This window comes from Notamacropus eugenii, chromosome 2, assembly GCF_028372415.1.
Source record: "Notamacropus eugenii isolate mMacEug1 chromosome 2, mMacEug1.pri_v2, whole genome shotgun sequence".
NCBI lineage: Eukaryota > Metazoa > Chordata > Mammalia > Diprotodontia > Macropodidae > Notamacropus > Notamacropus eugenii.
In genome coordinates this window covers 92,334,756-92,361,243 of record NC_092873.1, presented here as the reverse complement: position 1 = coordinate 92,361,243, position 26,488 = coordinate 92,334,756, and the positions used below count along the sequence as shown (strand labels likewise).

Here is a 26,488-nt window from a genome sequence, read left to right as displayed (position 1 = left end):
CCATTTTATGTCTCCAGGAGATCAGGTGGAGGCCAGTCAGACTCCTAAGAAACAACAATCATCTCAAATGTAATTCTAGGGATTGTAGTTACAGTATGTGCCAGCTGAGGGATACAGTTTCATACAGGAACTTAATTATAGCTTGGGAGTGCCATAAGAGAAAACAGAACAGTGCAGACTTCAACAGGGAAGGCAGCAGGCTGTCTTGCTCCTGGGCCAGAAGTTTGATTTAAATGTGGGATGTGGAAGAAGTGATGTCTCTGTACTCAAAAGGCAACTTTCTCACTACTGCTTTACAAACTAGGTCCTTCGGAAATTACGTGGCAATGCACTTCATAATCCTATTCCTTTCACTTGTCAATCTAAGACTTATAAACAAGAACCATCAGTTTCACAGATAGAATAGATGCAATAGATCAAGATGAACTCTACTACTGCTACAGATGCAAAGCTCTGTGTCACAGAGTCAAGTAAACCTGGAAGGAGATCAAAATCAATGTATTCAAATCAGAAAATTTATTAAACACCAACTGGTGGAGATAAGACATGTAGATGAGACATGCTTCCCACCCCTCACAGAGTTCAGAGTTTAGAGGAAAGTAAGACATAGATGACTTTAATACATGATAAGAGCACTTTGTGAGGTCAAAGGAGAAAGGCTGTTCCTGACAAAGGCACCCAGGAAGGCTTCATGGAGGAAATGGAATCTGAGTTAGGCTTTAAAGTAAGAGTAGGAAGGAAAATACTTAAGCAATACTTTTTGTAGTAGCAAAGAAATGGAAACAAAGTAGAGACCCATCAAATGGCAAATGGTTAAACAAATTCTGGTACACAAAACAGATATAACAGAATATCAGTGTACTATCTGGAACAATAAATATGAAGGATACAGAAAAAAGTGCAAGACACATAAGCTACTGCAAAGAGAAGTAAATGGAACCAGGAAAACAAGACTGACTAGAATTATAACAATGTAAATGGAAGGAACAATTAAAAAAAATCAAAACTGAACATTGGGTGAATAAGCTTGGCCTAGAAGAAGAAGGATAGGAATGGAATTTCCTTTCTTCTTTTCAGAAGTATCAAACTTGGTTGATATGTTGGTGACATAGCATGGATGAGGGTAGGCATCCAAGCCATGGCTTCCCATACAGAAACCCTGGCATGAGATATGGAGCCTCCTTTTCTTTCTCTGGATTGGCTCATGTGTCCAACCTGTCCTAACACCAGCAGGTCTACACTTCCCAGAGGTAGACCACTACCACAAAGTGACAACTACAACTCTCTCAGAATTCTCTCAGTGTAACTGTTACAAGAGCAATACATTCTCTTCACTGAAGCTTGTAAGTCTTCATTAATGTGCTCTTCATTTATACAAACTCAATTACCAGTATGACATCATTAACTCAAACACAAAACATCGACTTAATAAGATGAAATCAGTCATAGTTAAACATTAGTTACTGAAGATAAAGCAAACACAGTAATAACCAGTAATAATATTATTATTAATAATAATATCACAACTAGAACATAAATCTGGGTCATAGACTTCCACAAATACATTGACAATGTCCTTGGGGAAGAGTGGACACACTTAAAAACCCAAGCAGAGAGGGACATGAGTTAGGAAAATTCAATCTAATTCACACAAAACAGATTCTCTACTGGCTGTTTCCCTTGTGATCCTAACTGCTCTACTGCTAGGCAAATCTGCTCCTCTTCTACTTTCAAGCTGATGAAACAGTGACAAATTCTTTTAACTCACAATTACCCTAAAAAGGAGCTGAGAAAGTATTAATGCTATTCCAGTAAGCCAGAGATCTGCAAAGCTTCTCAGGTTGGCTCTCTGGGAAAGGTAGAGAAGCCCAGTCAATTCTTCACTCAAGAGGATTCTGCATCAAATCAATCAACTTTCAGCCTATATTCACAGCAAAGCAACTGCAAGACCTGTCTTTTCCTCTTCTGCTTTTCCCTTTCAACAGAGTAGGGCCAGGAAGTGGTAAGGAGAGAACACTCAGAACAGCCTGTGAGAGGCTGTACCTCTCTCAAAGTAGAGAGAACACTGAAGGGCAACAGCTGAAACCATATCAGCTCCACTTTTGTCTAATCAGAAAGCTCCCAAACCTTTTTTCAGTCAGTACACAAAGTAATGCTACTCTTCCAATCACTGGGTTTCCCAACTACAACAGATGAAGTCTTCCTGTCATCTGATTGCTCCTTCTAACATTTTATCACTAGGTTTTTCACTACTCCTAATGGCTAAAATGAGAACTTCCCAGTTGTCAGTGACCCATCTTTCCGTTATGAGGTAAAACTCACAATACCCATCTTTTAGTCGCTCATGAAACCAAGAATCCTTTTTTAATTTTCTCATAGTCTGGAAACAATTATCTGATATGCCATTTTAGCAGTTTTAATCTCTCAAGCTCTAAAAATAGTCACAATATGCAAATGAGCTGAGGGACCACAGTGCTCAGCTCACCACAACACTTCAGTCATTCTTCTGCTTCCAAACAGGTTCTCAAAGTTCTCTATTTAGTCTTGTTGTGTCTGTCCTCACATTTTAATAGAAAAACTATTTCTTCATATAACGGATTTTAAGTTTTTCGTGCACAAAAGTTCTTTTTTTTGTCCCCATAGGCCACTAAAGTAGTTTTTAATCTTTTTCTTTATGCAACAGTTCACTTTTCATCCCTTTCAGCAGCAAACTGCTCACATATAAAAGTGTAAAATTTACAATTACAGTTAGATGTGCTGAACTGCCTTTTTCTTTTTTGATTCCATTTTATTAAGGGTAGCTCTCTGAGTGTGGGAAGAAGGACCATATATACTGGGAAATGAAATAAAGATATCAATAACAATTTAAAAAAATGTTTAGGCAGGCACTCATCTGATGATGATGGTATAATATCATGCATCAAAAGAATTAAACTTTCTACCATCAAGTTCAGAGAAAAACAACAGACTAAAACAGAGACAAGTTTCTTATTCACCTCCAGGGGCCCATTTTATTCTAGGATGGAAGATAAACTACTACCCTGGGAAAAAAAACCAACCAAATAGCCTGCTTCATATTCATGCTTTCTCATTAACTAAAAACCAAGTCTTTCAGCAATGAGACCTGAGAGGAGATACCAACTTTGATCACCTGTGAGATATACCCAGTAGAGAAAGTTCTGCATCTTGTCAACTCACTGCTATAGGCTGAGCACCTCCCCTTCCTCCTCCCCCTCCCCCATTCCTACTCCTCCAGCCCTTAAAGAGCTTGACACTAAGACCTCTAAGTTGTCAAACAACTCAGCCCCTTGGTTCTACTTAACACAAGAAACCAACACTGGAGACTTCCAGGCAGAAGAAACCAAATTAATATTCATAAGATTGTAGGTGTAAAGCCGGAAGGGACCTCAGTGGTCATTTAGTCCAACCTTCTCATTTTATAGATGAGAAAACCAAGGCCTAGGAAGGTTAAATAACTTGTTCAAGGTCACAAAGCAGTAAATGTCAGAGGAGAGATTTGAAGCCAGGTCTGCACACTCCAGACCTATCACTCTTTCTTCTTTCTACTATAGCATGCTGAATCCTTAATGATGATGGAGAGAAGAATGAAAAGAACAGAGAAAATATGAACCGCATCTTCAGAATTACCAAACATTGCATTGGAACACCTAACTCACCATAGCTGTTTTCATCACCATTTCTTATTCCTTACCTCCAGTTCTAATGCCCTGTTCTTTAACATTCCCAGCTAGCTAAAAAATAGCACTATATCAATCTGTACTGTCTTCTAGCTCTGGTCTCAAGGGCCTCTGACCTTTGCTGCCTCTTTTCTCAGTGTTCTCCATGCCAGTCAATGTCTAACCTCCTAGGTTAGGGACCCTAGGAAAGGAGTGGGGAACCTTCGGCCTTGAGGCCACATGTGACTCTCTAGGTCAAGTGCAGCCCTTTGATTGAATCCAAACTTCATACAACAAATTCTCTTAATAAAAGGATTTGCTCTGTAAAACTTGGACTAAGTCAAAAGGCCTCACCCAAGGACCTAGAAGGCCACATGTCACCTGCCCTAGGCCCTACTCCTTGTCATCCTTCGAAGTAATTCCCATAATCTGCTGCATATGGCCACATTTCGGGTATCTCCAGACATAGGAGGCAGTATGGTGAAAGAGAAAAAAACACTGGGTTTAGATCCAGAGGACAAAGTTCAAATCCCAGCTTTGCTGATTGCTACCAGTGTGACTTGACAGTGAAAAACATTAGAATTATGATCAATGCAGTGACCAAAAATGCCTTCAAAAATGACAATGAGGCAGGTCTCCCTGCTCCAGGCACTATACAGGCATGTCAAGCATTCAGTAGGTTGGAATGGGCAAGGTGTCCATTTGTTTTGCTTATTATATTTATAATATTATATTATATTTATATAATAAGTATATTTCTTATATTTCTTTGTTACAGGAGAAGATTCTATTGGGGGAGGTGGGGAAGGGAGTTAATGAGAAGCAAGAACAACAAAAAGAACATAAAAGATTTTTTTAAACAGAAAAAGAAAATTGGAGAGTCCATGCACTGCTGAGGAACATCGACCTTCACAACTTCCTCTTCTACAGAGCAGGTTTCATCTCAAACCAACTTTTATCCTTCAATAATGTCTTATGCATGGTAGGTAGGAAAATTAAACTTAATACCTCAGGTCAAAAAGGGAAACTGAGGAATACAGGAAACTGATATGACAAAGTACCTTCATCCTTTGTCAAAGATGACACATAGGATCCGCCTACTATCAGGAGTGAACATACTTCTGACTGCCAATTCCATCTCAAAACAGATGGATTCACTTGTTCTGATTTCATAAATCTTATCAGTGCAAATGCTAAGCAAAGAATTTGGGAGCAACACTTTACCCTTTGTTAATCACAAAGTAAAGAGATGATTAGATAAAAGAGCTTCTATGCTTTCACAGACCCCTTGCCTTGCCTTACTTGGGTTGCTTGAGCAGTATTTGAACTAGTGTTTCTCCTTCCTCCTCTCAGAGATAGCATAAAGAATACATGATGCCTCCTTGGAGATATTCCCACATCATCTCAGTTCTACAAAAGGGACCTGAAAGGCTAAGGTGCTGAAGAGAAACTAAGCTGGCTGTGTGTCACTGCTCCTCAGAGTCTTCTAAGCATCCCAGCCAAAGGTAGAAGTGGACGACACACAGGACAAATCTAGAAGCAATTCCTCAGGATTCAGCAAAAAATCTTGGTCACAGATTCCATTCATACTAGGATTGACACTGAGCAAAATGTAAATAACCATAGTGAGTTGGGGGACAGGAGAAAAGAAGAGGAGGTGTAATAGGATTACTAATACCTTCCCTTTTAACTGTTGGGAAAAACTCATTTCATTTTTAGAAAATAAAAGCATAGACTTCTCTCCAGCTACAATCCTGGTTTTGGAAATTCTGATGCCCCTGAATTTAGACTGAGGAAGAACTAGTAAGTGAGGGCAGATAGTAAGTTGCCTTGGTTCTTACCAAAAGGAATGCATGTACCCAGCTGAAGCTTCCATGAGTTATCACACAGTAGCTCCTCTTTTATTTTCTTGTATCATCCAAGCAGCACCCTAGTCAGGAAATGGAAACAGAAAGAGAAAACACACTAAAAATAAATCAGAGATTGCAAGGTTCAAAGAAAGAAAGAAAATATAACAGAACTGTGGGTTTGATCAGAGAGAACAGATAATCCTAATAGCATAGCTTACAGTAAATATAGTGCCAGTGATGGTTCAGACGCCAGTTCAAGGTTATATAGCATTAGAACCCAAGAATCCTAATCCTTTCTCAATTGCTACTTACCACTGAGAGGACTCCTATATTGGCAAAGATCGATGGGATATTCCCAACTTTACAAACCCCAGCCCAGATTGAAAAGTAAAAGAACTGCCTGGGGATAGAAATCTGTTTTCAAAACATTTTTGCTTTTATGTTTTTCTCAATTACATGTAGACCTTTTTTTTTTTTTTTTTTTTACCATTTTTTAAAAATTTTGAGTTACAAATTCTCTCCCTCCCTCTTTTTCTGCCTCCCTCCCTGAGAAGGCAAGCAATTTAATATAGAATATACATGTTCAGTCACGCAAAATATTTCCATAATAGTCATATTGCAAAAGAAAATGCAAACCAAAAAAACCCCAAGAAAAAGCAAGTTTTAAAAACATGCTTCAATCTACATTCAGATTTAATCAGTTCTTTCACTGGATGTGGATAGCATTTTTTAATCATAAGTCCCCTGAAATTGTCTTGGATCACTGTATTGCTGAGAACAGCTAAGTCATTCACAGTTGATCACCATACAATATTGTTGTACAATATTCTTCTGGTTCTGTGAATTTCACTTTGCAATAATGCATGTAAATCTTCCCAGGTTTTCTGAAACTATCTTGCTCATCTTTCTTATAACACAATAGTATTCCATCCCAATCACATACCACAAGTTGTTCAGCCATTCCTCAGCTGATGGATGTCCCCTCGATTTTCAATTCATTGCCACCACAAGAAGAGCTGCTATAAATATTTTTGTACATATATGTCCTTTATCTTTTTGTCTGATCTCTTTGGGATAACGATCTAGTAGAAGTATTTCTGGATCAATGGGTATGTACAGTTTTATAGCCCATTAGGCCTAGTTCCAAAATGCTCTCCAGAAGGGCTGGATCAGTTCACAATGCCAATAGTGCATTAGTGTCCCTCTTTTTCCACATCCCCTCCAACATTTGTCATTTTCCTTTTCTGTCATATTAGCCAATTTGACAGGTGAGATAACACCTCAGAATTATTTTAATGTGCATTTCTCTCATCAAAAATGGTTTAGAGTATTTTTATATGACTACAGATATTTTTGATTTCTTCTTCTGAAAACTGTCTGTTCCTATCCTTTGACCATTTATCAATCGAGAAATTACTCCTATTTGTATAAATCTGACTTGGTTCTCTACATATTTGAGAAATGAGGCCTTTATCAGAGAAACTTCTTATAAAAATTTTTCCCCACAGTTTCCTGCTTTCCTTTTAATCCTCACTGCATTGTTTTTGTTTCTGCAGAACTTTTTTAATTCAATGTAATCAAAATTATCCATTTTATATCCTGTAATGCTCTCTAACTCATTATAAATTCTTCCCTTATCCATAGATCTCCCTATCACATAGATCTAAAATGTTGCATGCTCCCCTAATTTGCTTATAATGTCAGCTTTTATATCTAAATCATTAATCCATTTTGATCTTATCTTGATATACAGCATGAGATGTTGGTCTATACCCAGTTTCTGCCAAAATGCTTTTCAGTTTTCCCAGCAATTTTTGTCAAATAATGAGTTCTTGTCCCAAAAGCTTGGATCTTTGATTTGTCAAACACTAGATTACTATGGTCATTTACTACTGCATGTTTACCTGATCTGTTCCATTGATCCACCACTCTGTTTCTTAGGTAGTACCACATTATTTTGATGATTAACTTTGTCATACAGTTTGAGTTCTGGTACTGCTTTCACATTTTTTTTTCATCTATTCCCCTGATATTCTTGACATTTTGTTCTTCTAGATGAATTTTGTTACTATTTTTTCTAGCTCTCTAAAATAATTTTTTAGTAATTTGATTGGTCTGGCACTGAATAGCAGTTAGGTGGAGCAGTGGATAGAGTGTCAGATCTGGAGTCAGGAAGACTCAACTTCTTAAGTTCAAATCTGGCCTCAGATACTAACTAGCTATATGATCCTGGGCAAGTCTCTTATCCCCTGTTTGCCTCAGTTCCCTCATCCATAAAATGAGCTTAATAAAATGGCAAACCACTCCAGTATCTTTGCCAAGAAAACCTCAAAAAAGGGTCACAAAGAGTAGGGCACAACTGAAAAATTGACTGAACAAATAGCACTGAATATGTAAATTAATTTATGTAGAATTGTCATTTTTATTATACCGGCTCAGCCTACCCATGAACAATTAAAATCTCTCCAATGGTTTAGACCTGACTTTATTTGTGTGACAAGTGTTTAATAATTGTGTTCATATAGTTCCTGGGTTTGACTTGGCAGGTAAGACTCCCAAGTATTTTATATTGTCTGCAGTTATTTTAAATAGAATTTCTCTTTCTATCTCTTCCTGTTGGATTTTCTCGGTAATATATAAAAATGCTGATGTCAAAACATTTTGAGATAGTTTTACTATTTAACTTTTAGGTGACCCTGAGCTCTTAAAAGATATGGTAGTGAAGGCCAAACTCATTCCTACATTCAATATGAGAAAGTTTCAAGTATGATCCACTATATGTAGGTTGGTAAAGCTCCAGCCTGATACCAGATTGGCTGAAGGATAATGAATTTTTTGGCCATAACTAGTCAAGAACAAGAATAGTAATAAACACCTTGAGGGACTGCTAATTGCCCTTAATATGCCCTTAATATGCCCTTAATAAATGCTTGCTCATTAACTGATAAAGAAGACTTTTCACACCTTTGTGAGATATGTAGTACAAGCATTATACCCACATTACAAAAGAAATAGACTGCATGTAAATGATTTGCTTCTAGTTTCACAACTACTGGCATTCAAGTCCAAGTGTCCTGGCTCAAAGGTTAGTGTTCTTTTCTGTAGTGCTTTCTATGACTAAAGCTTCTTCTTTTTAGGATCTGGGACAAAATCTCTTGAGGAAAGAAGAATCTTCCACACCCACCCAACCTTACCAGCAAAGGTTGGTACAAGGACCAGCAACAGGCCTTGATAGCTCACACAGCTTTCTTTGAAGAAAATACTAGTCTGTCCAGTCAAACAGGTACTTTGCAAAGTAGAGAAGTTAATAGAAGACTGTAAAAATATTTCTTTGAACGCTAATAAGCCAAGTCCTGAGACTCTCCTGCTCACAGGCATAAGAGCTAAATTCCACAAAACCTCAAATTAGAAAAGGGGTCAGAACAAATTAGAATTTAATAGGCACTGGGTAGAATGCAATAGAGGAAGAAAAGTAAACTCTACAAATATCAGAATGACAATGGCGGTCTAATCTAATAAGAGAAGGCTCAAAGGATTAGAATAAGACAAAACAATATGAGGGAGCAATGCAAATCCGTTAAAACACACACACACACACACACACACACACACACTTTTATATACTTTATGCTGTTTCCAGGCCTGTGTAATTTGCAAGATATAGAGAATTACAATACAAAAGAAACCAGATGAAATAGAGCTAGAAAATGGATGCAGATTCAAAAATGAATACAGCATGTCAACACAGGGTCATGAATCCAGAGTCAGAGAACCTGGGCTGAAATCCCACCTCTGAAGTCACAGAACCTCCCTAGGCCTTAGATTTTTTTCATCTGTATAAAGGTTGAACTAGATGACCTTTAAGGTCCTTCCAGGACTATCCCAAAATATCTTCAACTATCCCAGAGAATAATTTATCCTTTTAAGGGAAGCTTCCCCCTTCAGAAAAGAACAGTTAAAAGTTTAAAAACAAAGACAATAGAACAGCAAATAACAGTAATTATCTGGTTAATTTTAATTTCAAAGATCAAAGAATAGAAACCCTAGGTACTCAGGGCCCTTGGGTAAGCTAGTCTAGGTCTATTTCTTTCATCACCCCCTCAACCCAAGGCTCACTCTCCTCCAAGTTCTGTTATCTTTTTGACTCTTTCCCAATTTCCTTTTCTTTCAGGAGATGCTCCCTCAAGAGTTCCAGAAGGGGACCAGTCCACCCACGGAGGTAAGAGCTGGGTCTGGTCAATAGGAAAGAAAGGAAAAGGGAAAATGCTAATTGTTTGTTTCCGGAATTAGACCCACCTAGAATTGATAGCTTTGACCTCCAAACCAATCCTCCTAGAGTGAATTTTCACTTTTTCCCACCTACTGGGAGTAGGGCTTTTTCGCAGGACTCAACATCATCACCCACCAGGAGGTTAGGTTTTGAGGGAGGACCCTGAACAGTCTAATTACCAACCTCTCTCAAAGACAACTTATCTCCAGTCACTGATAATCTGCCTGAACTCATCTTCAATGGTTAGCATAATGTCACCCTGTTGTTATACTATGTCCACCCTAGTGATTCTGAACCCCACTCCCATCATTGTACAAACCCAATCCCATGCTCCTATCCCTCCCTCAATGCTATCCCCTCAATTCCCTGCTCCAGATTTACCTTCCTTCCTTTACTAGCAAACTTACTTTCATCTTAAATCTCTTGTTTTCACTATCCTTCCACCTTCTAGCACTCAAAGGGACCAGGCTCCCTCCTGATGATTCAGCATCCCTGGTCACCCTTTCTGGCACTGGCTGCACTTTCACTCATATTATTCACCCCTCCCCCAACCCAATAATCATGGGGGGAGGGTTTGGAATACTCCTTGCTCCTTACTGCTATGTTCAGACTCTCCCTTTACCACCATCAGTAACGATCTCGTCTCTTCTGAGGTTCATTCAATCCAAATTTATCACACAATCAATTCTGCTGGCTTTGGTCTACCAACCCAAAGGACGCTTGTCCCTTCGTCCTTTTAGGAGTTCAGGACCAGACTGACAGTCTTTCTATGCCAAGTCCTACTCTCACACCAGACAGCTTGAACATACACACTGATGCCACTTCCAACACCCCAAATTCCCAGTGTTTCAGCTTACTCTACTCTACCCTACCTGGAGACATTTAGCCTAGAAAAGAAAAGCTGGCAGGGCAATGGGGCAAGATGGTGGTTTTCAAGGGTCTGAAGAACTGACACGTGAAAGACAAGATTAGTTTGGCTTGACCCCAGAGAGCAGAACTACAGATGATGCCGAGGGCTTGATCTAAAGAAAAGATTCCTGAAAACATCAAAAACTAAAACATGGAGATAAGGGAAGTCCTGAGCTCCCTTTCCCTAGGTCTTTTCTTTTTAAATGTTTTATTGACGCTCTCTTTTTAAACATCACTATACTATCACTTTCCAAAAATTTCTCCTATCCCAACAGAACCCTCCCTAATAACAAATATAAGCTAAGCAAAACAAATCAACACATTGACTGTTTATGCAAATTTTATCCCTTATGCCACATCCATCTTCAGAGGAGAGATAGATAGATATGGAATGAGGTAGAGGAATGATTTACTCTCATTCCTAAAGTCACATCTGGTCACTGAACTGATCAGGGTTCTTCACTAAGCCTTCAAGAAGCTGCTAGATGACCACTCACTGGGAGCTGTTAGAAGATTCCAGCTCAGATATTGGTTGGACTGGATAAAATCTGGTCTCCTTCCCGATTGATTCCATGAAACAAGCTTAAATTATGGCAGAACGATAGCCTTTCCTGGCCAGTTATGAATGGTGTCTCCCTCATAAAAATGTAAGTTCCTAGAGGGCAAGAAATGTCTTTGCTTTTTGATTTGTATCCCGCCTCTCAGCAAAGTGCTGGGCTCACAGGAAGCACTTAATTAAAAGCTTTTTTCATTCATTCATTTAGGCTATCTGAAAGAACTTACTCATAACTGCTTTACTAAAATACTACAATTTCCTAACTAGTTTCCTCGCCTCAAAATTGTCTCTACCTACAACCAATTTTGCATATGCCACTGTAATCTTTTTACGACTCTAATTTCATCATATCATGTCCCTCCCCCAGAATTAAAAAAAAAAAAAAAGCCCCCACCTTCCATGGCCATCCACTGGATACTCAATACTCTTCAGCCTTTCACAATCCCTATCTGGCCAACACAACCACCATCCATAACCAAAGGAGTTCACATTTCTACAGGGCTTTTGAATTCATAAAATTTTTTACTCTTACAACACTGTGAGACAGGTAATACAAGGAATTTTGCCCATTTCATAGAAGAGGAAACAGAAGTAAAGTGACATGCCCAAGTGATAATAGCAAAACTGGGAAGTGAATTCAGGCATTCTAATGTTGAGTCTAATCATCTTTCCACTACACTCTACTAAGAAGTTTCTAAGATCTTAAGAATGTTTCAACAATGAAATACATCATCTCATGAGATAGTGAACTCCCTGTCATTTAAAGCATTTTAAGAGAAGATGAATGATTGCCTATCCAAGGCACCAAAGAAGGAATAAGAAGTTGCTCTAGATACGAGGCCCCTCCTATGACTAAAATTCTACTATTCTATTTCTCTAACTTCATCTTCCATGAATAATGAAGACAAACCAATTTTACTCATAGTTCTACATCAGAGATATCTATTTCCACTCCTTACAAAACCCTCGTGGTCATATCATAGTCATTTGACCACAGTTTTCCAAAAGAGAAACAGTTTAGACAGCAGTAGTAGTGTGAAGAGATTAGTAATATAAATTTAAAATAAACTTGAAATTTTAATTTGAAGTCACTGTCTCATATACATACTATGTAGATTCATTCTCTTATCTTCTCCCTGACATCTTCCTCTTCATTTTCTAAGTTATACCCTTCCTTCAAGTATCACCTCGCCCACAATCACTTGACACTCTGGCAATCGTTCTCTTCTCTGAGTATCTACAATTTTTGTCTGCACTGCTTACTTCATGTTTAGCATATGTTATTCCATTCAGCGCAGTCAGAGCCAAAAAAGGACGCTGGAGATAAAACAGTCCAATTCCCTCATTTCTATAGATAAGAAATATGGAATTGACTTGTCCAAGGTCATGCAGGCACTAAGTCACAAGCTATGATTCAAATCCAGACCTTGTGACTAAATTCAGGGTTCTGTTATGCTGACTGCCACTACTGGTTTTTATCTTTGAACTTGCACATCCTAACTCCCCCAGCTAGATTGCACAACTGTAAGGGCAAGACTGACAAAGTCATACTTTTTTACAAACCCAGTGTCACGCTTTCATAGTTATTTCCTATTTTTATGACAGGGAGGAAGGAGAGATGTTACAGACTACTTCTCTTTTCAGAAAAATCTAGGATTAGAGATAGGATATGAAGTAGAAGGATAAGCTAAGTGGACCATTCCTAGAGCATGAAAAATTACTTTGACTGTCCAGCTGATGATTCTAATGAAAAAAAATTAAAAACCAAAAACCACTGAGCAGCCCCATGAGAAAGATATATAGATCTAAGTCCTACCTCAATCCTTCTCAGAGTCTCAAGTCACCCAAAGCCCCCTTTCCTTCCTCACTACCACACGCTAGCCCAACAACTCCAAATTTCCTTTCATGAAGACTTAGTGTAGGTATGAGAACAAGATGGACCCCTGACTGTTCTCTTTCTGCAAGCTCTGTAAACAATTCCCTCCCAGCCCTTACCAACAGACATTCTAGGCTTACTACCCTATTTGACAACAGGAAAAACCAAACTAATCTGAAAGACAGAGAAAGGAAAGAGCAGCCTATGAAGACAGGCAGCATTTCAGGGAAGGCACTGATGAATTTCTGACAGTGAACAGCCTAATGTTTTTCTCTGGTCTCAGCTAGAACCAGTCACTGCAACCAGATCTTGTGTACATGTTCTCCCTCATGTGTGCAAACAGAGAGCAGGACAGTGAACATTACCTACCCAAAGTTAGGATGCCATAAAAAATCAGATATCTTAAAAACAAACATTGTAAGCTGGAAGGACTGTTTGCTTTACAGTGAAGTGACCCAAAAAAGATGGAGGAATCAATTTTGCAGACCACAGACTGGAAGTTGTGGTAACTCCAGACATTTAGATACTCATGGCAGCAGGAATATTGAAAGAAGGGAGCACGCAAGTCTTGGTTCTCCCAACAAAAATGCAATGACACTGACATTCATTTATTTAGCCAATAAATATTTACCAAGCATCTACTCTGTGTGTAGAAACACTGGCAGATCGTAGCAACCCAGGACTTTTGTCATTTGGGGCTCTGCCCCCACATGAATATCACCCAAATCTCCTTTCATGGTTCTACATCTGAAATAATGGGAAATTCCAAGTTTACAAAAATAAGGTTACCTCTTTGGAGAATACATCCTCATGTGTCAGTGAGCAGCAACAATCTTGAAAGTGCTACATGCGTGCCAAACACACCACAGAAAACCAAACCCCAAAACCTTCAGCTAAAGGGAGTTGGAGGAGGGGCGGAGCCAAGATGGCAGAATAAAAGCAGGGACTTGCTTGAGTTCTCCCCCAAATCCCTCCAAGTACATATAAAAGTAACTCTAAATAGATTCTAGAGCAGTAGAACCCACAAAATGACAGAGTGAAACAAATTTCCAGCCTAAGACAGCTTGGAAAGTCAATAGGAAAGGTCTGTTGCACCAGTCTGAGAGAAAAGCGCAGTCCAGCATGGGCTGTGCTAGCACAGACAGGGCCAGAGGAAGCCTCAAGGACTCAATCACTAGCAGCTGTTGACAAGTTTCCAGACTTTTCAACCCACAAATGCTTTCTTGGTCACAGGTCACAGAAGAGCTCAAAAAGGATTCTGAAAATCAAGTAAGAGAAATAGAGGAAAAATTCAGAAGAGAAATGAGTGATGCAAGAAAATCATGAAAAAATGAGTCAATATAAAAGAGACAGAAAAAAATGCTAAAGAAAACAACATTAAAATAAACCCATAATCAGGCTTGAGTTCCAATTCAGTATCTCTGCTACTAAATAGCTCTCTTTGGCACCTCTGAACCTCAGTTTCTTCATTTGTAAACTGAAGTGATTGGATCTGGTGATCTCTGAGGCCCCTTATAAGTCTATATCTTATGATTCCATAACAAAAAAATGACAAAAAAAAAAGATCCAGCAAAAGCATGCAAATTACTTGTCTTGGTTATGAATCAAGTCTGCTTTTAAATGCCTAGGAGCTTTCATACCTTAATGACCAATATTTCACTGATGTGGATACAAGAGTATCCTCCACTCACACTGATGAGGTCAGACTCTGGAAACTTCCTTGAACTCCCCTTGAATCTTCCCATTTAATCTGGCCTTTCATATTCAAATCTGCTGCCCTTGGCCTAGCCTGGCCTTTGGATTGCCCCACCTGCTTCCCACCCAAACCCTCCATTGTCTGAGATCTCCTGATTGCCTCTGGCTGTTTCCAACCTCTGACCAGTCACCCCCCTCCTTGGATTCCTCCTCAAGACCCTCCCTAAACCCCTCCTCCCATCACCCTAGACTAGCAGACCACCCCAGATCCCTCCTATAGTCTTTTCTGTATTTAGGTTCCATCTTGACTCTATGAAGGTGCTCAGTTTCAATCCAGCTCAGACTCTGTCTAGCTGAGATTCTATCAGACCCGCTAGTAAATACAAGCGTTACAAATGCTTAGGTTCCTTAAGAGTCAACCCAATATGGCAAATCTTTAATAAACTTTGTTTTCTTTGGCTTAAAAAAAAAAAAAACCCAAAACACCCAAATGGTAAAAGAGGTCCAAAAAACCAATAAGCGGAAGAATGCCTTAAAAAGCAGAATTGGCCAAATGGAAAAGGAGGTCCTAAAGCTCACTGAAAAAAAATAATTCCTTAAAAATTAGAATGGAGCAAATAGAAGCTAATGACTTTATGAGAAATCAAGAAATTATAAAATAAAACCAAAAAAATGAAAAAATACAAAACAATGTGAAATATCTCCCTGCAAAAACAACTGACCTGGAAAACAGATCCAGGAGAGATTACTAAAAAATTATTGAACCATATGAAAGCCATGATCAATAAAAGAGCCTAGACATCAGCTTTTAAGAAATTATCAAGGAAAACTGCCCTGATATTCTAAAATCAGAGGGGAAAATAGATATCAAAAGAATCCACCAATCACCTCCTGAAAGAGATCCCAAAGGGAAAACTCCTAGGAATATTGTAGCCAAATTCCAGAGTTAAGAGTTCAAAGAGAAAAATATTGCAAGGAGCCAGAAAGAAACAATTCAAGTACTGTGGAAACACAATCAGGATAACATAAAATTTAGCAATTTCTATATTAAGGGATCAGAGGGCTTAGAATATGACATTCTGGAGTTCAAAGGAGCTAGGATTAAAACCAAGAATCACCTACCCAGCAAAACTGAGTATAATCTTTCAGGGGGAAAAAAATGAACATTATAGAGGATAATATAGTAATATAATAAAATAATACACAAATAGAGGACTTTCAAGCATAAAAGACCAGAACTGAATAGAAAATTTGACTTTCAAATGCAAGAATCAAGAGAAGCATTTTAAAGTTGAACTGATTACATTCCTATATGGAAAGATAATATTTATAACACATGAGACCTTTCTCAGTATTAGGGTAGTTGGAGGCAACACACATACATATACACACAGAGGATACAGAGTGAGTTGAATATGAAGGGATGATATCTAAAAAATAAAATTAAGGGGTGAGAGAGAGAAACGTACTGGGAGGAAAAAGGGAGAGGTAGAATGGGGTAAATTATATCACATAAAAGAGGCAAGAGAAAGCTTTTACACTGTAGGGGAAGAGGGGGGAGGTGAGAGGGAATGAGTGAATCTTACTCTTATCAGATCTGGCTTAAGGAGGGAAAAACATACATACTCAGTTGGGTACAAAAATCTATCTTATCCTACAGGAAAGTAGTGGGGAAGGGGATAAGAGATAAGGAGATGACAGGAGGGAGCGCAAATGGGAGAAGGGAGTAATCAGAAGCAAATACTTTTGAAGAGGGAGAGGGTCAAAGGAGAAAACAAAATAAATGGGGGGGGGCAGGATAGGAAGGAGGGAAATATAGTCAGCCTTTCACAACCTGACTGTTATGCAAGTGTTTTACATGACTACACATGTATAACCTGTATCAAACTGCTTGCCTTCTCAATGTAGGGGGGAGGAGGGAGAGGAGAGAATGTAGTACTCAAAGTTTTAAAAATGAATGCTAAAAATTGTTTTTACACAGAACTGGGAAATAAGATATACAGGCAATGGGGTATAAAAGTCTATCCTGTCCTACAAGAAAAAAGAAGGGAAGAGCATAAGAGAAGAGGTGGGGGAGGTGGGTGATCAAAGGTAAGATAGATTAGGAGAAAGAGTAATCGGAATGCACGTCATCTTGGGATGGGGGGAGGGGAGAAAATCTGGAACTCAAAATCTTGTGGAAGTGAATGGTGAAAACTGAGAATTAATTAATTAATTAATAAAAGGAGCTGGAGTCAGGCAAGGAACTTTCAAAAGGGTCTCAGTCTGAAAGCAAAGCACACAGGGTATACCAACACAAGCTAGTTCCTCCTGTGTCCCCCCTTCTCTGACTTGAAATGTCATCACTCTCTTGGTCTGAGTCAGCAAACGTCTCTCATTCTTAAAAGCAACCTGCTTACTTCCAAGTAAACAAACACATGTTCACAAGACCGTGCCTGGGCTAGAGAACAGTATGAACTGCAAAATGGATAATTTTGATTACATTAAATTGAAAAGTTTTTGCACAAACAAACCCAATGCAACCAAGATTAGGAAGGAAGCAGAAAGCTGGAAAAGAATTTTTGCAACTAGTGTCTGTGATAAAGGCCTTATTTCTAAAATACATAGAGAACTGAGTCAAATTTATAAGACTACAAGACATTCCCCAATTGATAAATGGTCAAAGGATATGAACAGGCAGTTTTCAGAGGAAGAAATTTAAGCTATCTATAGTCATATGAAAAAATGCTCTAAATCACTATTAATTAGAGAGATGTAAATCAAAACAACTCTGAGGTATCACATCACACCTATTGGCTAACATGACAAAACAGAAAGATAAGAAATGTTGGAGAAGATGTGGGAGAGTTGAAACGCTAATTCATTGTTGATGGAGCTGTGAGCTGATCCAACCATTCTGGAGAACAACTTAGAACTATGCCCAAAGGGCTTCCAAAATGTGCGTACCCTTTGACCCAGCAATATTGCATCTGGGACTGTATCTCTGAGAGATCATAAAAATGGGAAAGGGTCCCATATGTACAAAAATATTTATAGCAGCACTCTTTGTGGTGGCCAAGAACTGGAAATCAAGGGGATGCCCATCAATTGGGGAATGGCTGAACAAGTTGTGGTATATGGATGTAATGGAATATTATTGTGCTATAAGAAATGACGAACAGGAAGACTTCAGAGAGGCCTGGGAGGACTTATATGAACTGATGCTGAATGAAAGGAGCAGAACCAGGAAAACTTTGCACACAGCAACAACCACAGCATGCGAGGAATTTTTCTGGTAGTCTTAGTCCTTCACAGCAATGCAATGACCTAAAAACTTCCCAATTGACTCTTGGGGCAAAATGCCTTCTACATCCAGAAAAGAACTATGTAATTGAATTGCAGAATGAAGTAGACCATTTTCTCTTGTGTTATGTTTTGTTTTATTATATGGTTTCTCCCATTCATTTTAATTCTTCTATGCAAAATGACTAAGGTGAAAACGTATTTAATGAGAATGTATGTGTAGAACCTATATAAGATTACACGCCGTCTCGGGGAGAGAGGAGGGAAGGAGGAAGAGGGAGGTGGAAAAAATATAAGATATATGAAAGTGATTGTCAAAAACTGAAAACAAATAAAATAATTTTAAAAATTTAAAAAAAAAAATAGAGTGTGCCTGGGCTAAGGTGAGGGGAAGGAAGAGGGCCAAAGAGTAGGGAAGACCAACAAGGTAAAGAATCAAGACTAGGCATCTATTATCTGAAAAAAACAAAAAACAAAATGAAAGGATGAGAAAGAAGAACGTATTGGGAGAAGGGGAAAGGGAGAGGCAGAATGGGGTAAATCATCTGACATAAAAGAAGCCTGAAACAGATTTTACAGTGGAGGAGAAGATAGAGGAAGTGAGGGGGAAGGAGTGAACCTTACTCTCATCAGAACTGACTCAAAGAAGGAATAACATACACACTCAGTTGGTGTAGAAATCTATCTCACCATATAGGAAAGTAGGAGGGAAAGGGGGTGGTGGGTGCCAATAGAAGGGAGGGAGGATTGGGGAAGGTAAAAGTCAGAAGCAAAATACTTGAGAATGATGAGGGTAAAAGGAGACAGAGAGTAGGATAAAAAGAAGGAAAAGAGTATAGAGGGAAATGCATAGTGATTCTTACTGTGAAAAAAAAATTTACAGCAAGTTTCTCTGCTCATTTCTCAAATATATAAAAAACTGAGTCAAATTTATAGAAATAAGAGCCATTCTTCAACTGATGAATGGTCAAAGAGGGTATGAACAATCAGTTTTCAGACAACGTAATCAAAGCTATCTATCATCCTATGGAAAAATGCTGTAAATCACTGATTAAAGAAATGCAAATTAAAACAATTGGGAAGTACCACTATGCATCTATCAGACTGGCTAATATGACAGAAAAGGAAAATGACAAATGCTGGAGGAGATGTGGGAAAATTAAAACAATAATGCACTGTTGGTAAAGTTGTAAATGAATTCAACCATTCTGGAGAGCAATTTGGAACTATGCTCAAAGTATTATAAAACCACGCATACCCTTTGACCAAGCAATACCATTACAAGGTCTGTATCCCCAAGAAATAAAAAAACAAATAGGAAAAGGACTTCTATGTCCAACAATATTTATAGTAGCCTTTTTAGTGGTGGCAAAGAATTGGAAATTGAGGGGATGCTCATCATCTGGGGAATTGGAGGAACAAGTTGTATATGATCATGATGGAATACTATTGTGCTATAAGAAATGACAAGCAGGATGCTTTCAGAAAAAAACATGGAAAGATTTACATGAATTGGTGCAAAGTGAAATAAGCAGAACCAGGAGAATATCATACACAGTAAGAGTAATATTACATGATGACCCAATGTGAATAACTTATCTATTCTCAGCAATATACTGATCCAAGACAATTCTGAAGGACTATAATGAAAGATGCTATCCATCTCCAGAGAAAGAACTAGTGGAGACTGAATGCAGATTGAAGATTTTTTTTTTTAACTTTCTTTATTTTTCTGAGGTTTTTTTCGGGGGGGGGGGGGGTGTCTGTGTTTTCTTTCATAGCATATCTTACATGGAAATGTGTTTGCTTGCCTTCTCAATGAGGGGAGGGAAGGAGGAAGAAAATTTTGAACTCAAAATTTGAAAAAAGAACATTAAAATTGTTTCTACATGTAATTGGGGAGGAAATAAAATATTAAATTTTAAAAAAAGACTAGACATTCAACACACAGAAATCCTACAAAATGCTAACACTCAAGAGTCACATCTGATTCCATAACCCCAAAGCTGCTTGGAGACAAATCCTAAGTCATATCCTAAATACGCATTCCCTGTCATTATGAAAGCTGGGAGCCATCTGCCAATGAAGCAAGATTCATATGTCTGAAACTTGATGAGGGAAGTAATTTACTTCATGTTATTCTCAGATTAGATATTTATCACTCTGACACACTGTAGCCCAGCCTAAGTTAAGCTCCTAGAAATCCTTAAGGGCAACCCCCAAGTTCAATTTTTGTCTTTGCAGCCCTAGTTTCTAGCATTATAGATACTTAATAAATGGCTGTTGACTGATTAGATGACATGACATGTCACGAACATCATCAATCACCCACAGTAATTCTGTGTGACGGGTAAGGAACAGACAACGTGCTGGGAGATGTGAAGGCTGGCAGCAAGGAGACTGCACACTCTGGGCAGAGAAGTAGGGCACTATGACTTGGCAGCAGGAGCTCCTGAAGAGCAGATGACACAACAGAATAGCTCACCAGTCAATAAAGGGAAAACAAGATAGTCTTCTTCCTCTTCCACAAGTATGTGGCATCTGGGAAAGGGGCAGGTCCCAACTCCTCCAGGCTTGGGAAGTACACAGAGGGAAGGGAAAGGGGCCCAGGGGCCTGCAAGGCTCGGAAAACATGCTGGAATCTGCAGGACCTAAAGGACTGCTTGCATAAAGAAAAGGACAGCTGCATTCTTGCCTAAATTATGCCAAAGGAGAGCACCTGACAGGTCCCCTGGCTATAATTAATACACACATATAATATACATTATTCACTATATATATTAATATAATTAATACTGGGCCTATTTGGAGGCTGTTGGGGAAGAGACTTGAGTGACTAGAATATTGGACAGGAAGCCTTAATAAGAACAAGTCTCCGATAGTGGAATCAGAAGGGGAGATGCCACATCTTCCAAAGTGATGGAGCTAGGAAGGCAAACATAAAGGCTATCAGCTCAATAAACCAGGTCAAGTTCATATAGCTAGATTATAAGATACTAATATGAGCAAATCTAATCTAGGAGAGTGTAAGGCACCTGTCAATGCCATACCTTTTAAAGACCAAATAGAAAACACAGCCTTGAAATAGACTATCACATAGAAACTGGCTGTTAGACTTAGAATTACAATATACTACTACTCCCTGCTCAGAAGAAATATGAGTGAGCAAACCTGGCTGCAGCAGCCAGAGCCTGAGCCAGCCTGAGTACAGCCACTGGCCTGTCAGTTTCCAGCTGCAGTTATTATCAGGTAGCTTTAATTCTTCCGGAAAAATATCCTTCTGTCAGTTTAAATGAAAGAACTGGCAAACAATGGGGCAGATTAGCAAATAATGTTAGAATGAGGTAGGTCTTAACTGCCTTGGAAAGTACTGGTCAAGTCTCATTTGCAGGTCAACGGCTAGAGGTGACCACCAAAGGACTTCATTACAACCTCATTAAAATAAGCCAAAAGAAATATGAAGGGATATTCTTCATAAAGATGACTTCAGAGGACTGATGGTGAAGCACATCTCCTGCCTCTTGGAATAAAGGTGATGGTTTATCAACGCAAACTAGCATAATATATATTTACATCATGGCCAGTATGTAGATCTGCTTTGCTTGACTGGACTTAATTACAAAGAAGGGTTCTTGAAGAGGGGAGTAGGGATCATAGAGAAATGACAGTCACGTGAAAAAAGGTGCATCAAAAAATATTTTAAAAGAAAAATAAGAGGGTCATTCTATCCTTCATGGTTTATATGCATCTCAAGGCTAAGAGGTCCTCAGAAAAAAAGGAAGTTATCAATCTCCTTGTATTCTACTTCCACAAGCTCACAAAGTGGGAAGGGCCCTCAGACAAGACCAAGCCATCCAGTCTCTGTCAGCAGAACTTCAGTGATCTCTTGACATTAAAGCTTACTGTTTCACAAGTTGAAAGTTCTTCCTTACATCAACCTTAAAGTTACCTCCCCTTTGTGAGAATCCTGAGGAACCTCAGAAACTGATTCCAAATTTTTGAGAATTTGCCAAGTGCATGCAAGTCAGCCTCTAAGACGAAACCCAAACAATTCTGTAAAACTAAAGATCTAAAAACTGAAGCCTAAAAGAACAGTAGTTTTGCTCTGAAATTAAAGAAAGCTAGTCAAACTTTCAGGATCCTCCAAAATAAGCCAAAAAATACATGACCTAAATAAAGGGTGTTTTATATTGTTTAAATCAAGATTTTTCCAGAAGACAAGACCAGAATAAATAATCACAAACTGCCTTAAGGGAAATTAAATGATAAGCCACTAAAATACTAAGATCTCTCCCCTCTGAGGAATCTTTTAAGAACGGGGCCATTTTTCTTGCATAGTTTAGGTACAGTGCTTTACGAAAAGAGATGACCTCTGATTCTCTTTAAGCTTTTGGTCTTCGGCTGAATACCTCATAAGGCAGGCAGACCGGTGTCCACCAGTCGCACAATTGTGCCTGAGGGCCTCCCCATAGTATGTAGAAAGAATCTGGAGTTCTAGGCTCCCTAATTTCTACCTAGATCTCAGAAAGTGGGGAAATAGAATTCATCTTGCAGACAGATAGAGTCAGAACTATGGAAAAAGGATAATGGTGCTGAACCACAAAAGACAAGAAAGAGGTTTGGGGTTTTTTAAAAACCATCGTGACTGCAATATTGCAGGGAATTTCAGGAATGGAAACTCCCTCCATGTGGACAGCAAATCATCTATAACTTGAAGTCTAGAAGGAGAATACAGGGCTGGAGAAATGTAGGTATACTGTCCAGGGTCAATAAGAGATTAAATGACTTGCTCTGGGTCCCAGTACTAATATGTGTCAGAAGCGGGATGTGAATTCAGGTCATCCTGACTCCAAAACAGCTCCACTATTTACTCCACTATCTGTCATCTAAAAGGAATGGATATCTGCAAATTCCAGGGCTCATCAGATTAGAAATTTGGTCCTAAAACCAGAACTGAAGAAGAACATTCTTAGGCTAAGCAACAGTAGAGAGAAGAAGTCTGAAGTCAACTTATATTATGGGAAAATCCTTTTTTTTCTGGGATGGAGCAAAATGAAGGAAAGGAAAGAGAAACGTGAAGTAGAGCTAGGGAATCATGCTTAAGGTCCTGATCCTAGTCAGCCAACTCTCTCTCTCTTCCTGGAAGGGAAAAAGTTGGAGGAGGCCTCTAGTAACCCTTGGCCCACACCCAACTCAGCTGCTCTTTATTCCCTGAAGGTTCCTGGAAGTCATCAGCCATAAAGAGGGAAATTTTAGAGTTGAGATTACAAAAAAATTCCCACTAATTGGAAGGCACACTCCCTGCCTCTGCCTCTCCACAGTCACAGTCCTATCCCATTTTCCTGAGGTTTGGCTCTTCAGACGCTCAAGCCAGGACCTTAAAACTCCCAAGGGAAAAGAGGAAAACAATGTGTGGCGCTAATGTTCCTGCCCCAAGGCCAGCGGACAAGGATCCAGGAAGGACGACAGGGGCTGGGATGGAATAAAAAACTGCGGGTAGGCAAGGGGAAGAGATAAGGAGACGGGACCGTACAAACTGAAGTAGAGACAAGGATGGGGAAAGACAACTGGGAAGGCGATCGGGTCAGCAGAGTGGGAAAAGAACCTGACAGATTAAGGGGGGCCCCTGGGGAATGGGGGACTTACGCCAGGGAAGTGGGGTAACAGAGACAGGCACGCGAGGTGGGCACCGGCACTGAAAAACAGGAGTGAGGGTACAAAACAAAGGGACACAAAGATGGGAAGCTGGGAAGAGGCACTAGAGAGGGCAGAAGAAGGGATGAGGCCTCTGGGATCACAGAAGGGGAGTCCTGGGGCAGATGGGGGGATGCCCGGCGGTGGGGGCGATGACCCCCGGCACACCGACGGAAGCCCCGCAGACTGGCAAGGTGACAAGAAGACGGAGCTGCGAGGCACCTGGGAGGCCTGGAAGGGGACGATGGGGGCGCTGACTCGGTCTCCCCAGAAGCATCGGCTCCTGAGGACTCGGTGGGAAGAGGAGGGGGAGGAGGTCGCGGAGACGTCACGCCAGGGGGACCAGGCACGGAGCGGGAGGGAAGGAGGGCTGGCACTCCTCGCCTTCCCGCCCTGAGGGTCCCCGGCCTACCTGCCCGCTCGGGCTCCGGCCAGTCCTCCGCCTCAGTCTCCTCGGGGTCCTCGGTCCGGCCAAAACTTTTCCCATTAACCCCGGCACAGAGGCGGAGGCGTCACACGCTGCGCCGCCCCGGAAGACCCCCGCCCCTGGCTCGGTGACGTCACCACGCATCCTCCTCTCCTCCCCCGGGCTCTCCCCGTCCCTCCCTCCAGCGCTATCATCACGTAACTTTCCTCCAATCCGGTCTCTCGCTCCCACTTCGCCCCGCCCCCGCTTCAGACATTGGCCAGTCTTCGATCTTCAAGTCTGGCCTCCCGCCGCGAGCCGCGCCTGCTCTCTGCGTTTAGCTGCAGCGCCTCCTGGTGCCCAGTTGTGAGCATTCAAAACGAGACGGGCGCGAGGCTGGCAGGTAGCTTTGGGGACAGGTGCCGCCTTCGCTGGCTTTTTATTTAGTCTTCTCTTTCCAGATTGGGAGGAACCCGTCCAAATGCTGGGGGTCCGGGGTGGGAGCGAGCCCTTTGCGTCAAGGCCTCCTGCAAGCCCGATTCACCGGGGGAGCGGAGGGGGGAGTGTACCTGACCGCCTGGAGGCTGGAACCAGTCCGTCAGCCAGCATGTGTTAACCGCTCACTGACCGCGCCAGACATGACGCTTGACACGCAGAACCCTGCGTTTGATTGAAAGGAGAGCGCTCCGGCGAGGAAGTGGGAGCATCGCGGAAGATGGCAGGGGCTCGCAGAGTCTAAATGGAGCCCCTCGAGGTCAACCAGCTAGCCGGGGGCATCGCCCTCCGGACGTGACCGCTCCGCTAGCTCTGCCAAGGAAACCTCCAGGGTGCCACGAGTCAGACACGACCGAACAGCCCCCACCTCCTTCCCCTTGCCCCCCGCCTTCCAATCCGCTTACATCTTCCTCTCCACCAACACGCATCGATCCGGTGACCCCGACCTCCTGGATGCGCACGGACGAGACACCCCATCTCTTCCTTCCAGGAGTTTTCTTTGGTCGTCCTCCGTTGCCTGGAGTGATCTCCACCTTCATCTCTGTCTCCTGGCTTGTCCGCCTTCCCCCGGGTCCCAGCTAAAACCCTGTCTTCTACGGGAAAGCTTTCCCAACCTCTATGAATTCCGATTATTCCCTAGTTTTCCTGCCTGTATCTTATTCAGGCACATGTTTGCCTGCGGTCTCCCACGATACATCGTGAGTTCCCCGAGGCAGGGACTGGTTTTTGCCTCTTTTTGTACGCCTTGCACTGGCACAGCCTGAAACGTGGTTGGTATCTGCCCTTCCTTCTCGAAGAGGACCAGAATGGTATCACTATGCTGGTCAAGTTTCAGTGGGTCCGATTGCGGCTGATCAGACCAATACCGAGCTCGGAATGCTCTGCCACAGGTCGGGCACAAATAGTCCACGTGAACTTTTGGGGTGGCTGCTCTAAATCTGCACATCCTGCGTTTCCTTTGAGCTGTTTCAATTCTGCTTTGCTCATAGAGCACAAAAAAATAGAAAATCTGATCAATGTTGTGAAGTAAGCAGAACCAGGAGGACAACCTATACAAGAACAAAACTGAGAACCACCCCCCACCACCACCATTTCGAAAAACCTAAGAACTCTGAAGTGGGCAATCCATGCTGAGGGGGTCCTGTGCCAGTGTCTCCCATGTTACACAGTGGCAGTTTATAGATGCTTACTGACAGGCACACTAAAGGGCTATTGGTGACTGCAAATGAGTCAAATCATTCTGTAAAACAAATTGAAAAGGGAGGTAGCAGAAATAAACAGTGAGTAGTGATGGAGGTTAAAAAAAAAGAAAAAAAATCAGTAAAACATTGAAAAATACGTAGAAAAAGGCAGTTGAAAAGACAAAATAAGGCAATTTTATTACTATCTCATTAAACCTGGCATACACTTTAAAATATATGTAACAGAAGTTTACAGTTTCAGATACAACGTCCTTTTTATTCTTTCTGTATAAAACATTTGTATTTGCTGATGATTAAGTGTGTAATTTTTTTAAAAAGAATATTTTTAAAGGGATAAGGAAAACAAATTGAAAGTATGCTAGAAAAGTGACTAAATTATTCCTACCATTTGGCCCCACTAATGGGGATATATACTCCCAAAGATATGAAAGACAACCAGAGAGGACCCATCCATAGACGCCAAAATATTTAGAGCTGTATTTTTTGTGATAACTACAAAGAAGGGAAACAAAGTGGGACCTATAAATTTGAGAACAACTTAACAAATCATAGCACGTAAATTTCTTTTTCAATTTT

At 40.5% G+C, this 26,488-nt stretch overlaps 1 protein-coding gene across 5 annotated transcripts in view; it reads right to left on the bottom strand.

Moving 5' to 3' along the window:
• PPARD (peroxisome proliferator activated receptor delta) overlaps positions 1-24,377 on the bottom strand; it is a 71,250-nt gene extending 46,873 nt beyond the window's left edge. For 3 of the 5 annotated variants that reach the window (XM_072641850.1, XM_072641853.1, XM_072641855.1), the window contains exons 1-2: positions 24,222-24,362; positions 5,519-5,607 (exon numbers count right to left, since the gene is read on the bottom strand). The gene's annotated coding sequence lies outside the window, so the exon portion shown is untranslated. Of the gene's footprint in view, positions 1-5,518; positions 5,608-24,221 lie in introns of all 5 variants that reach the window. The other 2 variants (XM_072641852.1, XM_072641857.1) reach the window with 1 other exon arrangement.
• Positions 24,378-26,488: the final 2,111 nt, after the last annotated feature.